Source organism: Protopterus annectens, chromosome 1.part0 (genome assembly GCF_019279795.1).
Source record: "Protopterus annectens isolate FY-2018-M chromosome 1.part0, PAN1.0, whole genome shotgun sequence".
NCBI lineage: Eukaryota > Metazoa > Chordata > Ceratodontiformes > Protopteridae > Protopterus > Protopterus annectens.
The window spans coordinates 1,798,757,579-1,798,781,212 of NC_056725.1; the positions used below are offsets into that span (position 1 = coordinate 1,798,757,579).

A 23,634-nucleotide genomic window follows, 5' to 3' on the forward strand; every position below is an offset into this window, starting at 1 on the left:
GCTACTACCACTGTCATCGCCAAAACGTCTGTCAGGATTAGTGGAATAAAATAAAAGTGAGGCCAGCTCTTTTCATTACGTAGTTAAAAGGAACAAGTTCTTCATAAGGTAGTGGGATTACATGTCTTGCAGTATGAACAGCCCAGGATGTCATGCTGCAGTCCAGAGTAGCACTGACTCAGACATTGTGCCCGTGTTTGTATTTGTCAACTGTATCACACTTATTAGGCAACTGTTTGGGTATGGGTGATGAGGAGGAGACAGATGAAGACGGTAACTGCAACAAAATAAATTAAAGTAATGGGATTGTACTGAAAGCACATACATATCAAGTTCTGTTTCACAGCAGAAAAGAAGCAAGCACTACACTGAAAAACTGCACACTTTCTTCTAGGGGACATCAGGAAGGTGGTGCTGGTTGGAACAATTGAAAATTATAACGCACTGGAAAGCCATGCTTTGGAATGGGGACATCATTACGTGATTTAACTGCAAGACAGGCTCCAAGTGAAACATCCCATTTTTCTTTGTGAAGACATTCTGTACGAGAAATGTGGACGGGTACACTGGAAACGTTTCCTCATACCACTAAGTATGCAAAGAATAACCCGTTGCTTTTACCCTCAGGAAAGTGAAGCAAGAAGGGGCCCAGCAGGGGCGGATCACAAGGGTTCAAATTCTCAGCTACCAAACTGACAGAATATGTTCACTGCAAAGGTCAAATTCAGTTTAAATGTTCGTCTACAAAACAAAGTAAAAACTGAGCAAGACCTCCAGGATATGGACTGTCTGAGCTGTTAACTCCCACAACAGTGACTGAAAATGCTTTTTCCTAGTCTTCTTTAACAATGCTAAAATCTTTGCCCATCTTCTGTTCAAATGGCATACCAAAGCCATGCCAGGGCCCCTGAATACTGTGGTCTGAATGCCTGTGGAGCACAAATGACTGCACATATTTTCAGGATAATGATCGAGTGCGCCCAAATCTTGGGATAATCACTTCCGTTAGATAACAGAGTAGCATATTGCACAATACTTTCATAGAAAAGGGAAGGGAATCTGTGTTGGCATCTAATTTAATACTCCTATCTTTTACTGTGTTAACTGGCAAGTAACACAAGTGAAACAACCACTCATGGAAGTGCAAAAACAGAGTTCAGAGTAGTTCCCTTTTTTTTTTTTTCTCCCACCCCCCACAGCTCACTAACAGATCCCATCAGATCTTCTAAAGAGGAAGACTTCCTACAGTCAGAACTATCTCCTTCACAGTTTAGAAAGCCCCCAACCATCCTCCATGTTAATTTAGTAAAAGATTTTTTTCTTTTAAACTGTTCAGCAGGCCCACCATACCTGCCATAGCCTGCTCCAGCTCAACACGACCCATGTTCAAGGCCAGTGAGAAGACAGAGGACGCTGGTGCAGCATCACATTGCTGCTGAGGAGTGTGCCCTAACCCCCCTACCACTGGGAGGCAGCCCTCCTAGCTTCAGAGTTGCTGCCTTCGGGAAATATATGCACACCTCCACTCATGGGCAGCCTTCCAACTAAGCAGTATATCACCTGCACTGCAGAACTGACATAGTTCTTAATGCTGCTGCTGCTGCATAAAGTCTCGGCTGCCTCCCTCCTCCCAGGATGGGCAAGTAGGCATCAGCCACTCGCTCCCAAACTTTTCCCCATCCAATCCCTCCCGTGCCTGTGCAACTATTCAGAAAAGGTTATGGGAGGTACAGTAAGAGCTTTATTCTTCTGTGCTATGGTGCAGGCAGCATTCAGAATAGTTTCTGTCAGAAATGCAAACAAAGAAGGAGAAGACAAGTATTAAAGTATTATGCATTTATTTCTATTGTGCCAGAACCAAGGAAAAAAAAAAAACATATTGGGGGGGGGTGTAGAAAAACTACAGACAAATGTTTTGTGAAAACTCCTAAATCAAAGCCAGTGGGAAGGATGCAGGTTCATCATTCTTTATAACTGAGACGTGATGTCTAATGTTAACAGTAGGTATCTCCCACAACTACACTTCTCTGACATCTTAAGTCATCACATCTCAAGTCTTTAGAATATTAGTATTAACAGTCATTCCATTACAGAGTTACTCCTGCTGAAGAAATCTACACTCAAGACCTTCCCTGCTCACTAATGCTTCTGGTCAGACTTCAACTGCAGTCAGAGGCAGTACACAGAAGCACAGCTGGCACACCCAGTGCCCTGTGCCAGTACCACAAAGTAGCACGCAAAATAAAAAGAGTCTGTGCCTTCCACGACACCCCCCAAGCCAATCAGGTCATATTCCTGCACCCTATTCCAAACCATCATCCATGTTAATTTAGTAAAAAAAGAAAAAAACTTTTTTTTCTTTGAAACTGTAGCAAGCAGTTGCTACTGTTTAGATTACAAAAAGTACTACAGGGCTCAGGTCTGACTACAAATGCAATACAGGCTTTTAGAAGCCAGTATGCATTAAAGAGTGATCAGGATTGGCCGATCACGCCGCCCAACACTTTGCATCCGGGACAGTTGCCACCCGTCACCCCACCCTAGCTATGCTATTGGCAGTAAATGGGAGAATGAACTGCGCCATATCTTCAGTACTTCATTAGAACAGGGAATAACTAACAAATATGTATCAACATTAACCAAACCCAACATTAAGTAGCATGAAAAAGTCTAAGCTACAAAAAAGAAAGCAGCAGTAAGTAATCATCCAAGCCAGCTTTAAGGTACTACCCAACACACAGCACATTAAAAATATAAAACATCGTCCAGCAGCGATGCGAGGACCCTCACTGCACTAAGAACATATTTAAGGGAGGATCAGGCATGTATACCTAGGGTGTACATTCTGTACTAGAATCCCCAGTGGAGACAAGATCACATGGAAGTGATGCTTAGAAAGGAGCTAGGGCTTCGAGAGGGGGTTATATCACTTGAGGAAGCACGTGACATGCCCTTGTTAAGGCATACTGAACACCAACCCCAACAATATCAAAGGGAAAAGGTGGCAGAAAAAAGGTCTATATCACAAAAAGAAATCTCCTGTTGGCTGCCTAGATAGATGATTGTGGAAAAAACGGTTCTTATCCGGTTAAGAAATGACAACTGCCAATATGATCTGCATGTACAGGAGGAGGCCTACACAGTTCATCCAAGTAACAATGCAAATAAAAGCGGGAAGTCTACTCCAGCAAGGATCCTATCAATCAAATGTCGATGGCTACAACTACCCTTACACAGCACTTACTACAGTCTTCTTAAGGATTACTGTTGCAGTATGTTCATAATGAAAAGAAGATTACCAGTTAGTGAGAAAGAAGCTCGCAATGAACGTGGGAGAAAGGCTACAGCAAGGCCTTTAGTATAGCAAAGGCAAAGCAGCCTCATCTCTAGCCTGATTATCCAACTTAAAATACTTTGGAGAATAGAAGTTTAAGTGGCAGCCTCACGCAGCCTTTGGTTGAAACCTTTTTCGTAAGAAGACTGCAGTTGTTTTGCAGATTGGGAAGCAAAATGATATGAGGAGAGCTTTGAAACCAGTTTTCGGCATGAAAGAAATGATGGCCCTTTGTTCCACCCTGTTCTTGTGGAAAACTCTGTAGGATTCTTACACATCAATGTGTGCAGTTATGAGATTCTTCCAACTGAAATACTGGTTACTAGGAAAACATTTTTTTTCCTGGAAAGAATTGGAGAGCTGCAGAACTGGCAGGTTCAAAAGAAGGATGGGTGAGCTTCCCAACAAAGTTTAAATCATGGAGAAGAGGAGTGCATCTCTCCACTGGGACCTTAAGTGTGAAGTACCTTTCAGAAGCAACTTGACAGCACATTTGGAGGAGAGTGAAGAGTCCAAAAGCAGACAAACTTTTAAGAGATGTGTTTAAGGAGGATCATGCAAAGCATTGCTCAAAAAGTTCAGAGAAGACTGTAACAACAGAAGAATGCAAGAGGCGGTTGGTTCCATATGCTTCCTACTGCAGCAGACTGAAAAATCTCTTCCATTTGACCAAGTACATCTCCCTTGTGTTAGCTATGCAAAACACGGACCACCCAGGAACGTAACACATGGTTGCATGGTTCTAACCTTAATTCTATCACGCCTTGAGCCCCCTTAAGGTTAGGGAGTGCCAAGAAACCCATTTCATGGGTTGGCACAGTACAGCAGACAGGAAGTGTTACTGGATTCTCTGTGGATATGTGAACCATTTTGAAAACTGCCTTATCCTGCCATAGCCTTCCTAGAAATTTTGGAATGAGTTGGAGTGGGGCAATGTTACAGAGAACTCCTAGACTTCACTGAACAGAAAATGTGTTGGTTCACAATGCTGCTGGGCAAGGGCTTCTGGAGCAGAATATCCTCATCTGGCAGGTCTCTAGAGGTGCAAACAAGTTCATCTCTGAATGTCCCACCTCTTTGCGAACTTGAAGAAAACCACGCCAACTAGTTTCCACTTAGGGATTCTAGAATCTTGCTGAAGTGGTCTGAAACCATGTTTTAGTTACCTGCATTCCAAATTGCGAGTAAATGAATACCTAACCTAATGCCAGGTTCTACAGTCTCGCTGCTAACATACAAAGAGGCTATGAGTGGGAAATGCAAACAGATATGTTAATCTCTGGTGACAGACATTTGTAATTGTAATCACAAATGAACATTTGCAAAGCTATTTGAATCAGAAAACTGCAAATAGTAGCAAAAAAGCATGTTTTGCAACGGGCTTCCCCACTGTTATTTGGCTGCTTCCTCTGCTCCCCAGCAACACCAAGTCTGCTGCACCTTGGGGTAAAAAAGTCCCTGCCATATCACAATCACAATCTTTGAATACAAATCACAGGAATTACAGAAATGTGAAGCTGTGGTGACATCAGCACTACTGGTAGTAGCCAGGCAGTAGTCATTTAGGTGAGTCCCCAGTACTCTTCATTCTTGACAAAAGTATTTATTTATTTTCACTAAGTACTGCTTAATTAGCTACTCTTTTAACCAAACTTTTGAATATCTCACAAAATGCTTCATCCATAATTCATCAAGGTTTACTGTAGTAGTTCCCTCAATTGTTTGGCAGAGCCCTGTACAGATGCAGGAATTTGGAGTGAACATTTTTCATGTAAAATCACCAATGAAATTTCACCAGTATCATGCTCCAGACAGAGCAACTAGTTTGTGCACTGAAAAGCTCTGCTCCCAGAGTTCCAAACTAGATACTTTTGACTTAACTCTTTATTATTGTCACAACTGTCTAATCAATAAAAAAGGCCTATTGACATGGATATAAACTTTCCCACTCTCTCTGTTAACAGCTTGGTAAATATAGGCATCCTGAGGCAAGGTAGAAATTGCCTCATGTTTGCCTACAACTAATTAGTTCTGAAACGAACTGATAAGGTATACGAGAGAGGTATTTACACAAATGTCACTGGAGGCAAAACTCTCACATAAAAGCACACCTAATGTCACTCAGGTTGTCAGCAGTACACACACTAAACCCAAAGACAGCACATAGGTGACACATAGACCAACATATGCTGACTTAAATGTAACCTTTCAAAGCACCAATGACCTCCTACATGAAGCAGACATAAATACCCTCTGCAGCCCCAAATGTATTTGTTCAAAAAAAAAAAAAAACACCCACCATTATCAACACATACAGCCACATCTTAAGGAGCCCATAAGGCAGGCCACCAAACTACCCAAGTCATTGGAGACTTCATTGAGAGAGACACTGATGTCCCATCTCAGCAGGCTGAGTAAGAAGCAAGTTTTTTTTCCCTCTCCTTTTGGCTTTTCCCAGTTAGGGGTCACCACAGCGGAATGATGGTCTGCAAAATGATTGGCAGTGGAGTTTTACTGTTTCAAGTTGCCAGCCCGGCACCCAACCTTCCACAGAAGGCACACACACACACGTACACACTCACACCTAGGGCCAATTTAGAGTGTCCAATCTACCTACAGCATGTCTTTGGGATGTGGTAGGAAACTGGAGCACCTGGAGGGCACCCGTGACATGCAGACTCCGAACAAAAGGGTTTCCCAGCCAACAATCGAACCACGGAACCTCTTGCTGTGAGGTGACAATGCTAACCACTGCAGCCACCCTCTGAGTACGAAGATAGTAATGGTCAGTTTCCTATCAGGGTCCAGGATCCACCACATATTATGCATGCTCTCAGGTCACTGGACCACAAGTGCCAGTATAACTCATCTATAGTCCATGTGCCTGTAAATTACCTGAGGTGTACCTCCCTAAACTATATCAAGAGATATCATGGAGCTCTCAAAATATGTGCACCAGGCTGGTATAAGCCTAGCACTGAGCAGCATTCTATCTTTTCCAAGGACGATGCCACAATACAAACAGAAGATAACTGGCTTTACTGATCAGCTTAGTGTCTGCTGTATTTCTAATGGGGTGCAATATTTGTCAGCATGAAAGGAGAAGGTCAACAGACCAATGCTGCTTTGCCAGAGACAGTTTACACCTCTACCCTCTAGGTTTTTGAATATTAGCTAAAACATTGTCCTTCCCCATAGTGCCTTCTTCAGACAATGCCAACCTAAAAATATTGCGATCATAGCAAATCTAAACCAAGAAAATCTAAAGGTGTTACTGCTCAATGCTAGAAGTCTAAATCTGAAACTATACTCCTTACAAGCTCTCCTGACTATAAAGAATGCCAATGTCTGTGTAGTCACTGAGACATGGTTTAAAGCCATGAAAAGTACCCCAACAGTTCAAGGCTATAATGCCTTCCACACGTTTGGAGCAGCTACTACATAGGCAGGGACTAAAGGTGGAGATGGTCTTGATTTACACAAAAAATAAATATACCTCAGGGCTGATAAAACAGTATGACACATGAGCTTCTCCACATTCAAATCACTATAGGCAAAATCCCATACCACTTCCTTGGAAGCTACAGGTCCCCATCTCTGCACCATGAAAACCATAAAATGTATTTAAGCTTAATGGAAACACTCACCATCCATCTCAATACCATATTCATTAACAGAAGAATGTAACAGCTCTAGGATGTGGGCAACATCTTATTCATAGGAGAACACTAGGCTAACTAGCATGAAGGGCCATTTTAAGCCTCACCAATAATTAATGGTCAGAACCAAACCTAGTACTATGGGTCTACCAAGTAAAGACCTTAACCGTTATGCCAAATTCACCCACATGGGTGACTTCAATTACTCCAATAATAACTGGGAATCATATAGGACACTAAATATGCAGGCACAGAGACACCTGGATTTTGTAAACAAACTCCCTGGACTACACTGTCCATATGCCAACCAGGGGCAGAAACATACTGGATCTAGTTCTCGTTAATATAGGACAGAACTGCACATCCCCATAGTGTAATGTCCTCTGTGGCAAGGTCAGATCTCAAAATAGTCTCCTTTGAAATAAAATTAAAATTTTGGAGTCCAGCTAACCCTGGAATGTTCCAACTACTACTCTAAGGCAAACCTTATACTATTAAATGATAACCTGACAAAATTTCAAACCCCCAACAACACAGCTGCATATGTGGAACTGTTCACAAAAACCCTATACACGCATGTTAATAGCTGCACAGAGGCAGCTGCACCCACCAGAAGTACATAATTAACTCAAAAACAAGCAAAAATTAGGACATGTAGCATCCAGCAGGATAAAAACTCTCTCAACAAACTAAGAAAACAACTCAGAGGACAAAAAGCCTACAAAACACAGATTTGAGATAAAATTGGCCTCCCAGGCCAAGGACAACCACAAGGAATTCTTTAGTTATGTCAGCAATCTCAAAGGCAATACACAATTGTGTGCAAAGCTCATTGTTAATGGAGCCACCTACACTGAGCCAAAAGATATAACAAATCTACTGACAGAAAAATTCAAGTCTAACTTTACCCATCTCCCCCCTTTAACCTCCATTCAGGAAATACCATCAAATGCAACTCCCCCTACTACAACTAGGAAACAGGTCCTCTATGCTCTTTTTCTAATGCCAAGAACACTGCATTGATGAGCACAGACAACATACTAGAATGCCTTCTAAATAGCATGAAACGTGACTTATCAGGCTCTCTGGAATCAATATTCAACTGTAGCCTCCAAAAGCAGGCTTCATGCCTAATGAATGGAGAACAGCAACAGCCATCCTCGACAGACCTTGGAAACCCTGGAAACTACAGACCCACAAGTCTCATATGCAAAGCTAAAGTGTCTGGCTGACCAAATTTGCAGATTACTGTGAATTAGAGCAGTCATAAAATCCCCCACCAACACTAATGTTCTCCAAGAAGGCCCGACACCGACAAATAACTGGTGCCAAGAAATGCATAACAGTATCCTTCAGGAAGTCAGCCACCCCTGGGAACTACCATATTTGCAACACACCTCTAAGAGTCGACCCAGTAGTCAGGGACTTGGGGACACGTAGACAGTACTCTAACCTTTGACCATCATGTGTCTGATGTAGTGAGGAAATCCTTCTATGTTTTGCAACTTACAAAGAGAAGTATAGCATCTAGGTCCAAGGAAGTTATTGGGCCACTGAATTCAGCATTCATCAGACCTATCCCTGAGTACATACAGCGCTCCCTTTGGTATGTACATAATCAGGCACATCTAAGAATTGAAATGTCCACATTGGTTCCTCACTAAAAGAATCTTCTTTTTCTTCTTTCGGCTTTTCCCCGGTTGGGGGTCGCCACAGCGGATCACCTGTCCGCTCATGATTGGCAGTGGAGTTTTAGAGTATCGAGTTGCCAGCCCGGCACCCAACCTTCCACAGAAGGCACACACATGCACCACTCATGCCTAGGGCCAATTTAAAGTGTCCAATCCACCTACAGCATGTCTTTGGAATGTGGGAGGAAACCGGAGCACCTGAAGGAAACCCATGCAACCACAGGGAGGACATGCAGACTCCGCACAGAAAGCACCCCAGCCGAGAATCGAACCTGGGAACCTCTTGCTGTGAGGCAGCAACACTAACCGCTGCACCACCGTGGCCGCCCTTCCTCACTAAAAGAATACAGGGTGTAAATGACATGTACTACACAGATGCCGCAAAGCCCTATCCCTGTATTGTGCCTCCTACGAACTGCTGAGGGAAGATGTATGGCTGGCATACAAGAAATCATTGGACCCCACTCTGGTGGACCCCCTGCATATACGAAAAACAAACGGAAACAGAATTACTCATTCTAGACACAAACCTTGCCTGCGATACAAATAAGATCTGTTGGGCAGACAGATATGTATTCCAGAGACTACCCCTTCTCTTGAAAAGGCTCCCTTATCCATTTGAAGCAGAATTCCTCTTTAACCCAGTTTAAGTGCAATTTGGACGACTGGATGGGGAACAGGAAATTCATCCTGGTTTATCACCCAAGTCTCCAATGAACATAAGCAACCTATAAATGGCTCATTTCCCAGGCCCATACTTTCATTTACCAAGGGTACCAGAATGTGTCAGACATTTGGGATGAATGGCTAGGCTTAAAAAGGCCCCAGTGGTCGTTATTCTAGTACATGCTTATGAACTTTATTATTATGAATGCGCATTTTTAAAGATTTTTTTTGCATGATTACAACAAAAATGTAGCCATTCATAAATCAGACAGCAAACTACAGCTAGCAATCAGCCAGAAAATACTGCTGCACATTTTCTGCTCAACATACAATCTTTATAAAGTGTATTGGTCATGTTCTGAAGCAAGCATAATTAACAAACCCTTGAAGATGGATATCAACCTCCTTACCAAATACAACACTAAATTACACAGTTTTGATGCAAAAAGGTGGTTGTTTTCACATTTTTATTTTGTTGCTAAGGAAGACCCACTGAAATTTTCATTAAAACTGAAAACCTCTACCGCATCATCATGGAAGACTGAACTCACAATGCTTTACTACTTAAATTAGTGTATTTTAATGCTAAATGCATCAGCAGGAGTTTCTTTGTTCTAACAAAGGACACACTAACAACCACATCTTTTGGATGAAACACCCAACACTGAAAATTAACACATTGATGGTATAGTAGTGAAGCACAGCACAAGTAAGAAGCTGCTTTTCTAAAGAGGCAAGTTATTTTGTTTGTAGATGTATGCAAATAGTTGTCTAGTACCAACTAACCCATTTTGTTGGTGTGGTTATAGACAAAAAGAAACCTGAGTAAACAATACTAAAAAAACTACACCACACTATAATCTTCATTGTTTGAAAAATCCCCTGCAGCTTTAACAAGAGGAATATAACTGGGAATGAAATTAACTGTAAAACAAAGATGCTTTAGAACATGACCAGTGTACTTTAAAACCTTTTTCAATATACAAGACTAATTTTACTGAAGTCACTGTATGTTCCTCTATCGGCTCATGTACATCTATGCCCATGGGCCTAGGTTACACACCGAAGTATGAACGGGGAAAGGGTTTTGGCTTTGGTATGCCAACTGGATGTCGGGTTACCTTGGCAAAATAAATGAAAAGTACTGGAATACTATAACGGTGATCTAAGGAGAGACGTCTTTTGTTTTCAGGATCCCTACCTCACTGAATGCAAATACAGATGCTGCTGGGGTGTTTTAACTACGTGACACAGAGGAGTTTACAGATGCAGCATTAGCAATATCGCTCCCTCTTTCCTAAATATTATGTCAATCAAATCAACCAAGTTTTGTATAATTAAAAGTAGCAGGTATAAAATCCTAACTGAACACCTGTACCTTAGTGTCTTTGTGCAGATGGTACTACATATTCTGAGGGGTGAATCTTTATGAATCCAGGTAATGCTCCTTAGTTAAACTACAGCTGTATGAACCAGTGTGCTATCCAAGATGGAACTGTTCATTTCCTGGACTACCTTATCCTCCATAGTCAGATGTAGTACTGCCAACAGTGTATTCAAAAGCTTTCTATGTCTAACCTGTAAAAGATGGCTTCTCATGGTTGGAACACTCAAAACAGCAATGGAATGTGTGTGTATTCTTTTACTGTAAATCATGGAACCTCTACAAACAACAATTTCATAACAGTACAAAATATGAACCGCATCGGAACAAATAAACATTAAAGTTACATATATTTTAGAGTGAACTAAGGAATAATCTTCAAGTGATAACCACAATGAAAACAATTTTAAAGCACAAGTCACAATTTTCTTCCATATCCTGGCTAGCAGAAGTTATTGATCATAAATTTTAAGTGGAGATTTTCCTCTGAAAATTGATTTTGTAATATACAATTGCTGTAAATTCTCTCTTTTCATGAGTAGCTAGAGGATGAAATAAATAAATGTTCATGGGCTGTGAAATAACACAGTCCAATATCTGCCAAGAAGCAGCATGTAGTCCAACACCCACTTCACATGAAAGAACAAAATGGCTTCCAATCCGCAGAATATATTACTCCAGCAGCAGGTTTTATGGTTGTGAAGACATCATAGGAACATTTGGGGTATGCAAAACTTAGCTAGGACTCTCACTTCAACAGCCAAATATGCATCTTTCTCCAAGATAATTTTTTTCTTTTTATCTCCCATTGCCTATGAATTATCAATTTTCCTGCAGTCTGGCTATTCATTACCTTGTGGGGTGAATGCTAAATGTGGAAGGTTATCCCCAGGTGGTCGTCATGAGTTCTTTTATGTTTGGCCCTAATCCCCTCTCCAGGCAGCTGATACACGCTTATGTATGCAAGGGACCACAATGTTTTCCCCTGTGGATCCGTACATTCCCATACAGAGCAAACGAAGTCTGCACCACAACTGCTGCTTGGCAGGGCCAAGCACATGTCCCCAGCCTGTACAATACAGGCTGGTCACCAATCACTACGGTAGGTCAGACTGACTCTCTCCCCTACAGCATGGGTGAGCAGGCTGCTGGCGCACCACTCTCACAAACCTGTAATGCCCAAGTCAGTAAGTGATCTCAGGTCACCTGGGACACACACAGGGCTTTCACTGTCATATATCATGAAGCTGAGGCTTGCCAAACATGCATCCTGAACTACTTCCGGATAGGACAATGAAGGTTTTTCCTTTCCTGGCACAAGGAAGAAAATGAAAAATGATCAGTATGAAGTAAAATGGAGACAGAAGTTTCAGCTTCAGTTTCGGTTCCTTGAGCAGTGAGTACCCTCTGGATGCAGTTAAATGGTGTCAGGGAGGACAGACTGGATGCTATATACATAGAAATAAGCAAAACACTGCACATTTAACAGCATCTCTTTTAGCAAGTCTTTAACATACCCACTACTAGATGGCATTGTTCCAGTATGCTCTAACAAGCAATCTTCAGGTCTATCCCTTGTGTATGTGCCTGCCTGACATCAGTGACAAAGAAATGCCCATACAGTGTGCTAGGCTTACTGCTCAGTTCTTAGCCACCAAAACCTCTAAAGACGAACGGACAGGAAATAGCTGTAATCCTCCGTACATTCAAAAGGGAGACAGGTGAGAAGGTAGACATCTTTAAAAAATTGGGATTTTGGTTAACTACATATTTAAAATGAACCAGCCTCTTTGAAGAAATCTAAACCTGCAGATCCTCAGTTCTGTTAACACATTTTGAGCAAACTGAGAAGGTAGACATCTTAAAAAGATGTGGGATTTTGGTAAAGTACATATTTAAAATGAACCATCTGCTTTGAGGAAATCTAAACCTGCAGATCCTCAGTTCTCTTAACACATTTTGAGCAAACAAGGCCAAAGAATAAATAGGAATTACAAGGTCTGCCGTATAGGTCTATACTAATGAAACTTGTTCTGGCTCTGGAATGAATATTCAGGTTACACTGTTTAGTAAACCTGTGAGATCTGAATCAAAGCAGCTGTAACATACATGTCCTGAACCAAAACTGTACAGACTGCAAAGACCACAAGCCAAATAATCCTCATAGGACCCAAAGGCAGGGAAGCCAAGAAGGAGCTTTCCCCACTGCTTACAATTAAGCCCCCAGCAGTGAATAACCACAATGACACACCCTACTCAACAGCTGATGCACCTAGAGTGGACTGGTTGTAGCTGACCATTGTTCTGCTTGGTGTAAACACAAACCTGTTTCATCAAAGAAGACTCTCACCTCTGTTCAGCTTACCTAGAAAACAGAGTGGTAAGGTGATATCCTGTTTCACATTAAAGATTAAAACAACTTCAAGAAGTAATGTGCAAATGATAATTCTATCCTTGAGAGGAGTGATAAAAGGATAAGCTCATCAAAAGAAATAAACTCTGAAAATACTGCCTGCTAAAGTAATATCTTACAAGAGCAATACTTTCCATAGCAGAATCATGCCACTATAATTCAAAGGGAGAAGGAACTGAAGACTCCAGCACAAAACAGGCAGTCCCAGCTGGAAATCTGACTTGGACTTCAAGGAACTCTCCTCCCCAGTATGGACTGCATCACCCAGAGACTGTGTTCTTTCTCTTTCACTGATTCAGGAAAGAATGAAATATACCTTAATCAAACAGCACTTCAAACATGGGAAGCAGGTAATATGGGATGCAAATGAACTTTCAAAAGAAGGGTCTAATCAACCTATTATTTTTTTCAATGTCTCTGTGGCTCAGTCTTCCATGAATCTGTTCAGGGACTTTTGCCTTCTTGTTTACCTGGAAAATTGGAACTTCATCTTTTAAGCCCAATGTTTTACAAAGAACCATGTTTCACTTACAGTTTGTCGACAGGCTGTAATAACAATGAAGCACCTACTATTTTCCAGACTAGTTTATTTGGTTTGACCACCTAACTAAAGATATGTCACTGTATTTTTGTCAATGTGTTGATAAATGTATATTTCTCAGGGGTAGATAGCCTGCCTCTCTCGATAACTTAAAGAGAGATTTGCAAGTACATTTGCAACTCCAAAGAGAAATTTATAGTAGAATAAAAAAGAATTCAGGAATGCCCTCCCTCATTTAATTATGCCTATACAGCTAACGTCAAGCATGTTGATAAGGAATAGCATTCCTCCATGAGGAACGGTCATGGAAATTTTTATCAAAAAGAACATTGGAACTTACAGAATAGGAATGACAAAGAAGCTGACTACACATTTAAATGCTACCATCTTTAAACATATAACTATACATATAGCTAATCCTTTACTTTGTTTAGCAACTGTGCAAGTCAAAGGATTGACACTAGTCATTTTCAAGGGTAAACCTGTACACATGGATATACAAATAAGTACAAACAAGCATTAAAAAGTAAGATTTTTTTTAAGTAAAAAATAAAGACAACCACCTTTGGACTATTAAAAGAAAACTTTAATAACCAGCTTTATAAATTCACAGACAACAAATTTTTTGTCATTAACTTCTGCAATTAATGCAGCCTTGCACAACTAATGCCATTAAAGAAGTAAAAGAATATTCCGTTTAGTTAATAATGCATCTCAGTAAACCATAATTAATCAGAAATGTGAAAAGCCAGGATACAAGTAATACATTTTCTGCACTAAGTTCAGTAACACGGACATCTATGACTGAAAGAGAACATTAGACAATTTAGAAATGAAAACAGACCTATGCTTACTTGAACTCTTGAGTAAGCAGTAAGCTAATTTTATTTCAGCCCTTTACTGTCATGGTGCTGCGGTAGCGTTGTCGCCTCACAGTTAGACGTTGCCCATTCGATTCTCATTTAGAGCGTCTTCTGTGTGGTGACATGCGTGAATGGGCCTTCCTTCGGTGAAGGTTGTGCGTTAGGCCCGGCAAGCCAGCACGTAAAAATCTACTGCCAATTATTAGCGGACCGGAGTTCCGCTGTGGCGACCCCTAACCGGGAAAAGCCGAAAGACACACACACTGTCGCCATCTGCGATACTACAAAACTAAGTCTATAAAACAGTCTTTGACTTTGTCAGATACATACAATGACAATTGGAAAAATATACCCATTTTTCTCTTCTATTTCCCCAAAACCATCAAACTTCAACCCCCTCCTGATCCATTAAGTTCCTCCTTCCCATAGTGTGGGATGCAAGAGCCGAGGATCATGACTGTCATCTAGGAAGAGTCATATTGTTTTACATGCTAACGCCACCCACCCTCATGACCAATGAAAGGCACATCAAAAAAGTACAATGGTCACTTACCAAATCCAGCTATACTGTTGAAGGACTAGCTAATGTTTCAATAGCCTACTTAGATCCGTAAGTGATTTGTATGTTAGAGAAAGCCAGATCTAGACTTTCTAAAGTGGACTACAGTTAACTTCTGATCTACTCTATGGGAAGGGACTATGGAGGTTAAAAAGCACTGCTAATGTGAAAGTTAACTCGCTGTTCTTTTCAATATTTGCTTAGTCCTATATAAACACTTTTAACTGGAGCATGAAAGTCTACTGTAAACCCTGACCTTGGACTGAGCTGATAAATAAAAATATTAAAATGCAAACATATACTAGTTAAAATACTAAACACGATAAACTGAAAAGATTTTCTTCTTCTCTTTCCTTCCTTTATATGGTGGATGTTAAAGGTAATGGTTTGATTAATAAGATATGAAGTTATAGGTAATGGCTTGACTAATACAATATGAAATGAATGCTCCCCAAGGGGTGGTGGTAAAGTATGTACTGTTTGAATTGATGTCAACTAAAGCTACCTGTGTGTAAATATATATATATATATACATAGATATATATATATATATATATATATATACATAGATATATATATATATGTATGTATATATATATATATATATATATATATATCTAGGAGTGCAACACAAAGCAAGAAAACTGAATAAATTAAAGTTATGCACTTAACATAATGATAGATTCATGCTCTCTCATTTTATTTTGGTTCAACATGTAGGTTGTTGGCTCCAACCTCAGCACCTTTATCCAGACCTTTGGATTCAAGGCTCTGTGTCCTCCCCACTAATAATTTCATCCTCCTTCCTAACGTACCTCAGATTGAGATTGCTGGCTCTTGCTAATTACAGAGGAGTATTCCTGAAAAGTACAGCAACCCATACAAAATAAAGTCAACAACTTACCAACTATGTCAGTATCTGAGATGCAACGTAATGCATAGTCAAAAACACACAACACAGTATCCAAAAGGACCACAGACTTTTCAAAAAAAAAAAACTCAGCAACGTAAAGCAGACAGGGTCTTGGGTGAGACCTGACCGAACACCACAAGTTTATAAATGGCAAACCACCATAAGTTTATAAATGGCAATCTAGAAGGGGGAGGGGGGGATGCTGAACCGGCCAAAAATGATACAACACAGATCTAACGTTATGGTAAGTACATAGCTTTTGTATTTTCATCTGATTCAACATTTGGGACAGATTCCCAAGCTGCCAAAAGATGACTTGGTTGGTATCAAGGAAGAACAACCATGAGAATGACAGAACCAAAGGATACACAAACTCTGGACTGCACATCCAGGCTGCAACAACTGTTTAGGTGGAATATCGTGAATCTTTAACTCCTTCTTTGGCAGACACAAAAAGGGAATAGTGTAGCCTCTGGTGATTATCCTTAGCACCCAGAAATCTGACAATCTTGTGCTAGGCTTATGGGTACAAGGTTATGTGCTACCTAACTGCCTCCACAGTGCGGCAGCTAGGTAACCCTCCAGGGAGCTGATAGTGTTTCTTGGACAAAGTTCCACAGAAACACTGCTTATGTGGTTCACCTCTGCCTCTAGGGTGACAACCATTCAAATTGCCTCCCCCTCTACCTTGGGGAGTCTATCTCCAGAAGTGTCATGGTGAAAACCCTGTGATTTTAAAAACTACATTTTCTTACCATCCTTTCATTCCTGGAATAAGACCTTTGAGCAGTGGAGAAATGGATTCATACAGCAGACAGGGTCTTACCATCTTGCTCACTCTTAGTAAGAATCTCTAACCTTTGATCTGAATAGTATGGAACCATCAAAAGGGGCATTAACAAAGGACACCTTGAAGCTTTCCACAAAGTCACATAGCCACATCCAGGCATGGTGATGCATGGTAACTCCTGTGCTAGCCGCTCTTGCTGTACCATCTGCTATACTGGATAGCAGGTGCATGGCTATATTTGAGGTGGATTGTAGGGTAGCCAACTGGGTGCCCACTGTTTTTTGAACATCTGAAGGCAAGTTACCAGACAGGGAAATGGAAATCTCCTTGGTTAATTCCCTCTGAAAATGAATTAAAGGAGCAAGGTAGTTTAGTGTTCTGACTGCAAAGGTCTCTGAAGCATATGCCCCATTTCCCCAGTTTGCCCACAGGGATGGTAAGAACTCCTCTCCTCTGACAGTGCTTTCTTTGTGGCTGCTGCTACTATCCTGCCATCTACTGTGAGGTCCCTTCCTCCAGTTCTTCCTGTCTTTTAGGTCTATTAACATCCTGTCAGGGGTTTAGGGGACAGGTTATATGACATCAGGGTCCTTCCATACCCTTTCTGCCAAAAGATCTCTAAGCGTATTTGGGGGGAGAACCACCCAGGCCACAGACAAACCAATTCTGAAAGCTTTCAGAAACACAGGTTCGCCCAGGAGGAGTTTCAGTGGACCAACACTCCCCTCCATTATGTTTCATCAATTCTAGGATGTCTCTGAAGATGATGTCTTCCATGGGGGACTTAGGGGATTCTTCACCTTCATCCAAATCCATTTCTTCAGTGACTGACACAAGGGAGGAGTTTAAGTGCTTCCTTTTGCATGTCTGTTTCCTGGAGACATGCCTCTGGGGTTCTGGTGGAGACAAGTCGGAATCAGAATAGCAACTCGAACATCGAATAGTCTCAAAACTTCTGGGTTCTGACTGTCCCATTCAATCCAAATGAGAGGTATAAGGTACAGAGTCTACTGGGAGTTGGGATCGATATGAACTCAGTGTGCGCACCTGCCTTCTTGGTCTAGCCAAAGCCCTTTCAAAAGCCTTGAAAGTGGATGCTGCAAGTGGAACAGAAGAAATATTCCCACTGAGAAAGGATTCTCCCCATTCCAATGGAGTTTAGCTGAGAGGATGATCTCTGACCAGAGCTATGGAGTATGCAGGGCCCGAGAGGAAGAGAGAGCTCCAAACACCTTGGAGTTGACTCCACCAATGGGAACAAGACAGAGATGCTATGGATCCCAGACTCATCTAGATCCCACAGTACTGGGGTCGAAACAGTAAGGGACCTAGTTGTCACCAAAGTCCCTTGGACTGTTGGAGCTGTTTGGGGTGTGACTGAGAGGTTTGGCCCCTGGGAACTAGTTCCAAAAAGTGAAATAGTACTGCAGAAAAATGTGACAGGGTCAATGGGCCTGTACCCAGACCTCCCTTCCGGGACAACACAAGGAGGACTCCCAGTTGGATCTCTACCCTCAAGAATTTCATCATTCAGTCATCATCAATTTTCTGTGAGACGTCTGGTGGACTGGACCGACCTCAATGATAGCACTATTAAAGAAGGTTTTGAAGGGCATTTGTCTGGGGGACTGGAGCCAAAGGCTCACTGGCTCCGAATAAAACGTAGCATGAGGAAAGGGAATTGGGACCCAAATGGCAGGTAGATCAGACTGCCTTGGTGTTTTAGGTACTGGACCTGAAGGATCAGCTGGATCCGGGGACCTTTTACTCGATTTTTTAAGTCTCTTTTCTTCCAAGGTCTTTTCCTTTGATCTTTTTTTTTTCTTCTGAAGACAAATCCTTCATCCCTTTTATCATTGCTATCATACTTCTAGGGGAAGCTAAATCTGGTCAGGATTCAGAACACATGGCTAGAGAAGAAGATCCTGAGGGAAGTAAGCCTTTTAGAATCACATAGTTGATGCCATAAGTTCTAAGACTTTCCCCATAGCTAACTACATCGATTCACAGTTAAAGAATGCTCTACAGAAGCATCCATGGATACTTAAGGACTCCTGGGATTTTTTTAAGTAAGATTACTAGTGATATGTACCAGGATGACTTAACTTTTTGTAACAATCGATATTAGGGATTTATTTTCTGTTATACCCCACGAAGAAGGTATCGAGTTGTTTTATTCATACATATGCCAGCATACCAGCAATGAGACACGATCAGATTCTTACTATCCGTACCTTAATGGAGTTAATATTACACAGTAACATCATTACCTTTAAACAGCAGCTTTTTAAACAATATGGGGGCAGCGTGTGCCCCCATTTTTTCAAAAATCGTCTTTGCATAATGGGAGTTGGAATACATTGTACATAGTCCATATTCTTGTTTTTGGTCGTATTTTGGATGATATTATTATTCTATGGAAAGGTCACAAAACAGATCTGGATTGCTTTTTTTCTTGCATGACGGATAGCACAGACTTTCTGGAATTTACTATCACCACAGGAGATGAAGTTGTTACTTATTTGGACATCACTCTTGTGAAAGATAAGGTTAAGAAGGGGCTTAGCTCCACTATATATAGAAAATTTACTTGATTGCATTTTGACAGCTGGCACCCAGTACACCAAAAGAGGTCACTTGTTAAAGGGCAGGAGGTATGAATAGCCTGGATGGTATCAGACTTTAATGAGTTCCTAATACAGATGGATTTTCAGCCCCAAAACTTGGACTGAACCACAAAAGGAGGGGGAGTATCAATATTCGTCAAAGATACCCACACCTCCAGGTTGGTGGCACAGCACGAAGCATCAGAGACTATCCATGTGCAACTAACTGCGGGTAAAATTGCCTTCCAGTTTATAGCCTGCTACAGACCACCCTCCCAAACACAGGAACCCCACTTGGCCTTTTTGAGAATACTGGAAAATATGAAGGTCTCTCCAAACACTACTATATTGGGAGACTTCAACTACCCAAACATAGACTGGGAGCATTACTCTAGCTCCAACACCCTAGCCCAAAGGTTCCTAGAATTTATAAACTCAAATGCTATGGAACAACTTGTTACCACTCCCACAAGAGGGGAAAACATACTGGACCTGATCATCACCAACATGGGGACACTATGCTCCAGACCAGAAGTGTATCCCTCACTGGTAAGATCAGACCATAAACTAATCTCACTGGCGATTCACATCCCGACCCCACCCCCTGCCCAGAAAACCACAGTGAAAAACTTCTCTAAAGCAAATTTCACACGCCTCAAAACCGAGGCAAAATCCTTCAAAGCCTCCGGGCCTGTGGAAAATAAGGCCCAGACCGCAGAATCCTTTATAAACGCATTCTATGAACACCTTCAGGAATGCATGGATCATGCAATCCCAAATAAAACCAAGACCCAATCCTCCAAAGGCAGACGTCCTTGTCTGGTGGACCCCAGCCATAAGCAAACTATACAATAGAAGGAGGAAGCTACTACATGATAGAGCAAAATCCCAAAAAGGGAAGGCATCTCTGATCAGTATTAGCAAAAAACTACGGGCACTCATAAAATTGTCTAAAGCCAGCTTCGAGAGAAAAATTGCACAGGACACTAAGGATAATCACAAGGCTTTCTTTAGTTATGTTAGGAACCTGGGTGGTAATTCCCAGATATGCTCAGAATTAGTCCAAAATGACAAAAAATACACCGAGCCCACAGACATTGCCAGCATCCCAGCTGACAGGTTCAGTGCAAACTTCTCCCCCCTCTCCCCACCAAAAGGGCAAATATCTATCCCAACAGAGTGCTGCCCCCCTGACATCTCAGATGTTCAGGTAAGGGCCGCCCTCTCCAAAGCAAAAAACACAGCATCAATGGGACCAGATGGTGTCCCAGGCTGCGTCCTACATGAACTCCAAGAAGAGCTAAACCCAAACATAAAACTACTGTTCAATCTTAGCCTTACTACAGGATATGTACCCAAAGAGTGGCGTACAGCAACAGTGGTCCCTCTCCACAAAGATGGTGCCTCAACGGATCCTGGAAACTATCGCCCCATAAGCCTGACTAGCTTTCTCTGCAAAGCTATGGAAAGGATCATCATGGGCCTCATAAATAAAGATATTGGGGACCTACAGACACTGGATCCTACCCAGTTTGGCTTTAAGGGCAGATCCTGCCTCTTAAACCTGGTCGATTTCTTTGAAACAGTCACCAAGGCCATTGACGAGGGGAAGGTGGTCCACACAGCCTACCTGGACCTCACAAAAGCCTTTGATACAATACCCCACTCGGGCATTATAGATAAGCACACCAGCTTAAATATAAACCCCTATGTCACTAGATGGGTTGCATACTGGCTCAAGGACAGAACCCACATGGTTAGAATTGCTGGAGCCATGTCAGACTCCAAACCAGTTACAAGTGGCGTCCCACAAGGCTCAGTCCTGGGACCTCTCTTGTTCGGTATATATTTCTCGGTGGTACAGGCCAACATGGAAGAACTGTGGCTGACCAAGTTCGCAGATGACTGCAAACTGGGCGCCATAATCAACTCTCCAGCCGAAACAAACATCCTCCAAAAGGGCCTCATAGAAACAGACAACTGGTGCCAGAGCCATGGCCTCAAGCTAAACGCCAAAAAGTGTATAGTCATCCCCTTTGGCAAAAACAAAGTGCCCACAAATTACCACATAGGTGGTAATCCATTAAGTACAGAAGAAGTCATTAGGGACCTGGGGACCCAAGTTGATAGCAATCTCTCATTTTACAACCACGTGGCCAAAGTGGTTAGAAAAACATTTTATATAGCCCACCTAATCATGAAGGGATTCACATCTAGATCAGGGGAGGTCATCATACCTCTTTACTCATCCCTCATCAGGCCCATAATTGAGTACAATGCCCCTTTTGGGATGTACCTTACCAGACACCTGCAGCAACTGGAAAGACCCCAAAAGTACCTCACCAAGAGGATCAAAGGGCTCAAACAGATGCCATATGCTGCCCGGTTAAAGAAACTCCAGCTCTACTCAGTGGCATACCGCCTGCTTAGAGGCGATCTGTGCCTGACGATAAAGCCATGTCCAACCCGAATTAATGGACATGCTGCACCTCAGAAAATCCAAATCCCATTGAGCTACGCGCTCGAGAGACTTGAACCTCAGCACTGAAATAAATAGGACATGCTGGAGGGACAGATTCATAACCCAGAGGCTCCCTTCACTCTGGAATAAAATCCCAGTCCAGGTTAGGCAGAGTCCCACACTGACTCTCTTCAAGAGGAATCTTGATGAGTGGATGGGAGATCGTAGGTTTACCCCGGCTATCACTTCTGTGTCACTGTTAGACAGAGGCACAGTATACTAACCTCAAAAAAAGGCATAGCAAAATTAATTTAAAATGGGTGGCGAAAGCCAAACACACTCTGGCTAGGCTTATAAATGCCCTAGGGCAGATAGCCTAGTATGAACCTATGCACCTATGATATATTAGGGAACATGTTTACTAAGAGAGGATATCCGGAGAAGTTTGCTATGGATATTATGAAAGATGTGACAAATAAAAGGATAAATGGGCATTGTTTCCGCTCCTAGGTACAGTCAGTATGGCTCAGACAGAAACTAAAGTTATAGGGAAAATTTGTTTTAATAAAGCTGTAGTTTTAACATAAAACAAGCAGTTTCAAGATATTAAGGACATTATTTACCGTAACTGGAATATTTTTAAGACTGAAGCAGAGTATCATGACATCGTAGGAAATACCCCCAAAATAGTCTACAAAAAGGATATCTGTTTTAAAAGTTTGTTGGAAAGGCAAAACAGGGGAGCCAAAATGGGGGGATAAAAAAATATGGATATTGCCTACAATGTACGTACAGGATAGAGACCAGTGAGGTAAATATCCCTAATTACGGGTGATATATTATTAATAGAAAATATATCTGTGGTAGCAAAGCAGTTGTTTATTTAACGCTCTGCACACAATGTCATGGTTTTTACACTGGAAAAACCATTAAAACTTTCAAGAGCTGGGTATATCAGCATCATGACACCAAAAGAAGGAAAGTAAAAAATGCACATATCATTGAAAATGATGGACACGATTTTAGACTTATTATAATTGATCAGGTTATTTAAGGAATAGAGGTAGTCCTTTAAATGACTATCTAGAACAAAAGGAACTAAAATGGCAACTGCGGACTAATGCCAGCAACTGTCCAGGTTTAAACAGTGCAGTTTCCATTAGCTCGAATTTAAATTTAAAAGCTGACTTTTACTTATAATGTTCATATGTAAAATATGGGTTTGCATTTTTTACATATTTATGTATTTTTTATCATGATATTGATTAATTTATATATGTTTATAAGCATACTATTGTACAAGTTTTAAAGTAGTTGCAAATACACCTTTAAGGGGGGTGGAATATATTCAACTTAATGGCTTTATGCTAATTATTAGGGGGTTACTATAAACTGAACAGGCTGGGTTTGAAAATGTATTCTGATAAGATTTCTACTTGGGATACGATAAGTGTTTAATAAAACTACTTTGGAGTGGATTCTGGACTTGGGTCCTTTGTGTTTGTTATTTTTAAGACTTTTAGAAAGAGCCTTTAATAGCCTAGATCCAAATGCAGAACAAATATTACAATTAGCCTGTAAATCAGTGGACTAGTAGTAATAAACACAAAGGATAGAAATGGACATCTGATCACGTATTAATCAGATGGGTCAGCCTTTTCACACTTGGACATTGAACTATACTTAGCAGTTTAAAAATTGCAACTAACTCACCTACTTTTTAAAGCCTGGCATTCAAATGTATATATATATAT

General features: G+C 41.4%; 1 protein-coding gene across 4 annotated transcripts in view; it reads right to left on the bottom strand.

Annotated features, from left to right (window-relative positions):
- The window catches only part of UTRN (utrophin), a 4,744,936-nt gene that overhangs the window by 17,853 nt on the left and 4,703,449 nt on the right, over window positions 1-23,634 (bottom strand). The gene's annotated exons all lie outside the window — the stretch shown is intronic.